A 7,417-nucleotide genomic window follows, 5' to 3' on the forward strand; every position below is an offset into this window, starting at 1 on the left:
ATTTTATAAACCTGATGTGGTATTTGCCCTCCTATTGCAGACTTTTGGAAAGAGGTCATAGCTATCCTCATCAAGATCATACAATCTCCAGTCCTACTCTGCCCTAAGGTGTTTATTAGGAATCCTTGATGAGGAGACCAGCCTCACCACCCTTGATCTCTTTCTCAGGGAAACATTGCTTTTGGCTCACAAGGCAATCGCCAAAACTCGAAAATGTTTTGCAGTCTGATTTTGAGAACCATCTGACTTCACACCTGCTAGCTTATTCCATATCAGCCTCAGCTTCTTCAAGCTTGCAGTTACCTCTATGATGTACGTTTCATTGACCAGATCATCTAATCTGCAAACTTAAAAGTCTCTTATTATCCCACGTGTAAGGACAAGCAACTGTGCTGTGTCGGTGCCATCGCAGCGCTTGTCTAAACCCACGGAAAAGATAAAAATTGTCCAAAATTTCCTGCGATGTTCTCGATCCTACTTGTACCACGCCCCGGCACTGACTGACAGCCAGCTCAGCAGTGCATCAGTGCAGTGCTAAATGGCTGTCAGTCAGTGCTGAGGCACAGTCACAGCCACCACTTACTATGTACTAAGCAGTGACTGAAGCTGCGCCGGCAGCACTTTTATGACTGAAAGCTGGAGGCTGCCGGTAGGAATAAAGTTAATTTCCTCCCAGTAGATGGGCTTTCAGTTCTGACACCATGCAGCTTTAGAACACTGTTAACCTGAAGATTAACCCTATAGCTGCAGGTTAATAGCAGCAACAGTTGGGGAGAAAAGCTTTCCTTTTAAGTAAACCGAAAAAAAACAAAATGCAGCATAAAAAAATAAAAATGCGATAATGCGTATTTCGTGTGGACAAGAGAAGGGTGTGTGTGTTTGTGTGAGCAACATTTTCACATGGGAACATATGTAAATGTCCATGCGGTTTATTTTGTACTACAAACACCTTTGTAATCAAGGAAGATGCCAATTTACCTGCAAAAATCGGACAAGTGCTATCATTTTGATGGACAGCACTTGTCCCTATGTAATTCTATGGGGCCGTGTCCAATATTATTGGCAGATAGAGTCGGTTGGAGAGGGAATAAAAAAATAAACACACGAGTTGCATCCGATTATCGGATGGCACTTGGCCACGCAAGTCTGGAAGACCATGGGTAAGAAACAAGAACACAAATTGAAGATGGAGTTTTAAATTTTTTTTAATTTTCCTAATCCAAGAAAATCTGATCCCACTCTGATCATAGTGTGATTAGGACAAGCAAGCCGATTTTCACGGATGAAAGAAAAACTGGTCGTGTGCCCCAGCCTAAGAGAGGGTCAGTTTGTTTTTGGTATTAAAATGTGCAAAATTGTTTTCCGAATGGGTGTTACTTACAAAGAACCAGATAGAACTATCAACAACTGGAAATTCATTGGCGGAGAGCAGCCTAAAACAACTTCTTATACCCTTTACTTTTTAATTTAAATTTAAACGGAAATTTACTGGCAGCTTACCACTATGAATGCGGGTATACAACTTTTCGGGACATAACAGAATATTTTTAACACTACGAATTAATTTACTTAACCCACAGACCAAGTCCCTTTTTGAAGGTGGCCGGTCACAAAGTTTTACAGGAAACGCGTTAAATAAAATTAGAACTATTATTTTGATTACCGTAATCTGCTCATTTCCTTTAGGAAGAAAAAAAAACTTCTTTAATGTTTTCCAAGAACAATGGAGCAGAAGGAAAGACAGTTTTAGAAGTAGTAAGTGAAGCAAGAAATTGTTTTGAAAGTGAGAGATTTATTCTCAGTCTCTAAATTTAAAGGGACCCTGTCTGCACAGAATGACTGATCAAACTAATTCCCGCCGCTCCATGGTGCAGCCATTTATATACACCTCTCACCTGCTTGTTTTCCCTTTCCTCTTTGATTGACTGATTTGGCTTTATAGAGACATAGAAGGATGGAGATAGAGGGAAACCAAGCAGGTGGGAAGGTGTATAGAAATAATTGGTGCGCTCCTGTGCTTGGTTTGAACAGTCATTCTGCGCTGACAGTCTCTTTAAGTGTGTGCTCACATCATGGCTGAAAACCACACAACCAGTCACCGAGAGCTTGTTCCAGTGTTTGCTTGCACAATCGCTTAATTTTGCATGAAAAACAGCCATTGTACCTGCAATACAATGGAGCAGATTGTATTTTGGCCATGGTAGGCCAAACAGCCTTTTCCCTATAAAATAAAGTGATTATGCAGGAAAACAGGATTGACCGGATATACAGGACCGTTGCAGTTTTCAGCTGCGGCTAGTTTATACATACAGGTTATCTCCACGTGCAGAATGCACACCCATTAATTAACTATAACTGACTTGATAAAATTAAAGGTGAAGGGTGCGATATGTCCTCTTCAATGATGACTGTAACATGTACTGAACAGCTTTGATTAGGCTTCTTTCACACTTGCGTCGGCGCGACGTACCGACGCACATTGTGAAAATTTGTCACGACGTGGGCAGCGGATGCAGTTTTTCAACGCATCAGCTGCCCATTCTAAAGTCCAGGGAGAAGGGGGCAGAGTTCCGGTCGCGCATGCGCGGTAGGAAATGGCGGATCCGACATATGAAAAAAACATTACATTGAACGCTTTTCGTGCCGACGGTCTGCCAAAACGTGACACATTCAGTGCACGATGGCCATCCATCGGCAATAAAAGTCCATGGGCAAAAAACGCATCGTGCGGGTACATTTGCAGGATCTGTTTTTTGGATCTGTTTTTTCCCCAAAACAACGCATTGCAACAGACGTCACACGACGCAAGTGTGAAAGTAGCCTTAAAGGGAACCTGTCAGCAGGATTGTGCACAGTAACCTACACACAGTGTCAGGTCGGCGCCGTTATACTGATTACAGTGATACACTGATGAAAGCAGTCTTGTAGTCATTGTTTAATCTTTATTTTCAGATTTGAGTTAATGATATGCTCGTGCTCCGGGGCGGCCTGTGGGGGGTCATCGTGTGGTGCTGATTAGGTATTCATCAGTATGACTTCTGACAGGTCACTGATCCCTCACTGACCTGCCCCCTAGTTTGCATAGTTAATAAATCATAATTATCTATCTATATATCCCCTTCTGCAGGTAGGCGCCTGCACCGCACCATGATCACATCCATATTGTGCATTTAATAATTCTTTTTGATGGTATCCATAAATTCCTAAACAAAAAAAAAAAAAAAGTTTGAAAATGGCGCCAGTCGTGCCTGTGCAGTAGCAGCTTTCGGCGATCTGATAGTTGCTACCGCGCAGGCGGCACCATCTTGCTAGACAAAAAAAAAATTAGAAGAAGTTGGAGTTTAAATAAACAGTTTATTTCCACTTGAATCCATCAGTGGAACATTACCAGCAGCGCAGAAAAACTGCCCATCTCCATGAAACTACCTTCCAGAACATAAATTAGTTCCTTAAAGGGGTCGTCCACTACTAGGACACCCCATTCTTGAATTAAACTTTGGACAAACTGAACATGAAGAGGAAGCCAGGGATCAGCTGCAGCCCGGACTACGTCTTCATGTTCAGTTTGTCCGAAGGCGGAGACTGTGACGACAGCTCTGATTGGGCACCGACGTCACATTACCGACATCACAGCCCCGGGGAGAGCGAGTGCCGACACCGCGGGAACGGCACAGACACGGGAGGCGAGTATAGGCTTTATTAGTTTATCGGTGCTGAACGTTTGGTTTTAGAAGGGGTTGTCCTAGTAATGGACAACCCCTTTAAGTGAAAAATAAAATAAAATTGAACACTCAAATCCATATCAAAAAGTACATGTATTTGTTTCCAAGCCAATTCACAGCATGTTCTTACAACAAAACACACATTATCTCAAGAATACATATAGAAAGACAAGCAGAACAACGTTTCTCAGTATTAAGTTCTTTAGAAATAGTAAAGGTTACAAAAACATTTGCAGTAGAATAGCATTCTGTAAAATTAAAGATTATAACTTACCAAAAAATAAATAGTTGTAACCTAAGAATAGATTTGTCTCTAACCGAGGTAATATATGCCATCGTCATGTCAAAACTTAAAATATATGCCGTAGTTGAAAACATCTGGCTTGATTTCGACATTCCGCCAGTTTGACCTCTTTAGTAAGTTGGAATATATAGATCTAATGTGTAGCGGTTTTGTAGCGTAAGCCGCCTGTGATATACAAAAAGCTCCTTGAATAATTTCCCGCCAGCCTCTGAATGACTGTAGAGAGGCCGCCAGGGAATGCTGGGAGTTGTAGATTTGCAGCAGTTGGAAAGTAATCAGTTGCTTTCCGCTGCTGTACATGGAGTGTTGCCCTGGTTATGTCGAGCCTGTGTTAGTGACCAGACTCCATGAACATTCGTCTAACTGCCTGCTAATGAAATATTAAGATAGCACCGTATAGGTTTATTCTTTATTATTAAAGCGTAAAGCAACATTCACAAGCTACGAACTTGTCACAAGTGTATGGAAAATCCGGCACCGTTCTCTGCAAGTGCTCCAGCCAACGGTAATCTAGGCAACCGTGAATAAAGCTCAGCCTGTTCGTAAAGGGATATTCAGGTATTCCAAAGTTTGGAACTTATCCCCTTATCCATGGGGTATGGAAACCTTCCCACCGATCCAGAGAACTGGGGCTCTGAAGAGTTCCGTGTGAATGGCGTTTGGGCCCTTCATTCCCAAACCGCTCGATTCCTTCTTAATGGGATCACCGGAGATTAAGACTAGGCAAATGTTGTGAGCTATCACTGCCACAACAATGAAAAGGAGCACTAGTGCTCATGATCAACCTTCAAGAGCCCCATTCTCGGTGTCGGCCCCAGTGATGGGAACCATCTACAGGGTAAACTTAAGAATACCTTAAAACTGATGGTCTATCCTTAGGATAGGCCAGGTCAATGATTGTCAAAAACTCTTGGCGTCTTAATCTATCAAAAAGTGCCATTTTTTGTTCATGGTATACCAGGCACAGCTCCTATTCACTACAGATTTGCCGAATTGAAGTTAATATGACTGAGGTGTGACACCAGATCCAGCTTTTACCAAGAAAATGGCGCTGTGCAAGGTAAACAAAGGGGACATGGCAGTCGTAGGAGCCCCACTGCCCCTGCAAACCTTTGGTTGTCTTGCGGATACAGACCCCAGTCTTGCCCTATGTTGATGGACTAAGGGATTGTCCAGGATAGTCCAAGACTCCCATTTACTTGAATGGGGTGATTTTTTTTTCTAATCCTGGACCAGCCCTTTACACGGGATCCATAGTTTGTGTTCCAGTCTGAAGGTAGGTTTAGTGGAGCTATTTCCTATTATTACCAGGTCATCGACACTTTAAATAGGACTCGATACCTGAACAGACCTCGAGATGGAAACAAAGTAGAAACGTCTCACAATCTGGTGATATGTCAGAAACCAGATAAACCTCAAAAGGCTAAAAGATATAAACAAAGGCTATTTCCACCTTGTCAAGGACCTTTATTGTTCGGGACATAAATACTTTTAAAAAATGGCATTTACTTCCCAAGCAATGAATTCCTGCTGAAGGGTCTACAATGTCCAGATCGGAGTCTGTGCAGGTCACAAGTGAACAGAAATAGACGGCTTATTAATAGAAGTTGTGTTACCTCTATGGTGGCCGGTATTCGCAGAGCTGAGTTATGTCACCGCGTGCACTTAGTTGCCTTTGATTACCCGGTATACATTTTTTTTGAGGCTCGTTTTCGCTTATACTTACCATAAACACATCTCCTATTGTGGTTATTCAGGAGAACTGCTAGATTACATACACTTGTGTGACCTATGGCATAACCCTTGCCCACACAAGAGCGGAAGCCATTTTCTATGAATTATTACAAGAAGCAGATTACTTTTTAAAGTCATGAGATATTAAAGGGGTTTTCCGGCAATGAAATAAAAAAAAATTATAATAAATATATTTAAGCTATGCAGCAGGCTCTAAAGAGTAAGAAAAATATGCATCTCACCTCACTGCTCTTTGCCGCTTGTCTTCTGACACTAAACGAGTCGCCCAATGGTCTCACTGCTCCTCCTCCTTGTGTGAAAGGGCATGTGACTGCTACAGCCAATTACTGGCCACAGAAGGGACACTGAGCAAGTGATTGGATGGGAAAATAAAGAAGGCAGCCAATCAGAGACCAGTGGGAACAAATTTAGTGTTAGAAGAGGAGTGGCAGAAATTGGTAAAATGAATGTACTTTATTTTTATTTTATTTATTTATTTTTTAGAGATGGCCAAAAACTTTATATTTTACTTTTTTAAATCTGTCCGGGAAACCCCCTTTAAATGGAAGTTGATCAGAATAATGTATACGTTTTTTGGAAAAGATTCAATATAACTTATTTTATGGCGTTTGTATAATTAGGAGTCCAATGGGCGGTCCTACTAATGATTGACAGCTATCTCTGCATGCAGTCATACAAGGAAGACTGTCAATCACTAGTAGGACCGCCCACTGGACTCAGGCCTACAAACACCAGAGATTTATATGTACAACATGCAAGTTTTCCTGAAGCTTTTCCCATAATATGTACATCAGTCTGATCAGCTCATCCTGCGCTGTAACATCGTGCCCAAAGATCAGATACTAATTTTTCATCACCGGTTCCCTTTAACCCTGCTGTTCTGTTGGTCAAAAATGACCGACTTTGAACTTCAATATTCTTTAAAATATTCAAGATGCGGCTCTGAAACCCGTGGCCGACCGACCCATCCTCATTTAAGTCAATCAACCACAAGTTTCAGAACCGCATCTTGAACACCCCAAAAAATACCAAAGTTCCAAATAGGTCTCCCCAGACCGAACAGAACAGCAGGGTTAAGCAAGGGCATGGCAGTAGAAATCAGTGGTTGTAAAAACCTACAGAAGATCTGTATAACATCCGCCAAGTTTTATTATAAAGATGGCAGTCTTCAAATATGAAAACAAGGACCAGAATCAGCATCTAACGGACAAATTATAAAAAGTCATCGAGGTAAAACCCCTGTTTTGTGATAGAAAATGGCTGCCCCCACTGTGTGTAGTCTGCAGGTAACGCCGCAAAGTGTCGCTACATGTGCGGCAACAAAGTCCCTTTTATTATTGAAGAATCAAGCTGTAATATCTATCGATCAGTGATACAAAAAAGTGCTCTATATAGTACAGAGGATGCTGGTGTCTTGAATTACTGTACTTTTGAAAATATAGATAAATATATATTTATATTGCAGTACAAAAGTGCAATGCTACTTGGTAGCAAAAATGAGAGGAACCTCCAAGCGTCAGTTTTAGAGAGGAAATAACTCACACCTTTATAGGATGCCGCCGGAGAGTCCAACACTACACAAAACTAGTCAGTTTGTCAATTATCATCCAGAGACATGGATATAAATCTGAAAATC

This window comes from Ranitomeya imitator, chromosome 7, assembly GCF_032444005.1.
Source record: "Ranitomeya imitator isolate aRanImi1 chromosome 7, aRanImi1.pri, whole genome shotgun sequence".
NCBI classification, from domain to species: domain Eukaryota; kingdom Metazoa; phylum Chordata; class Amphibia; order Anura; family Dendrobatidae; genus Ranitomeya; species Ranitomeya imitator.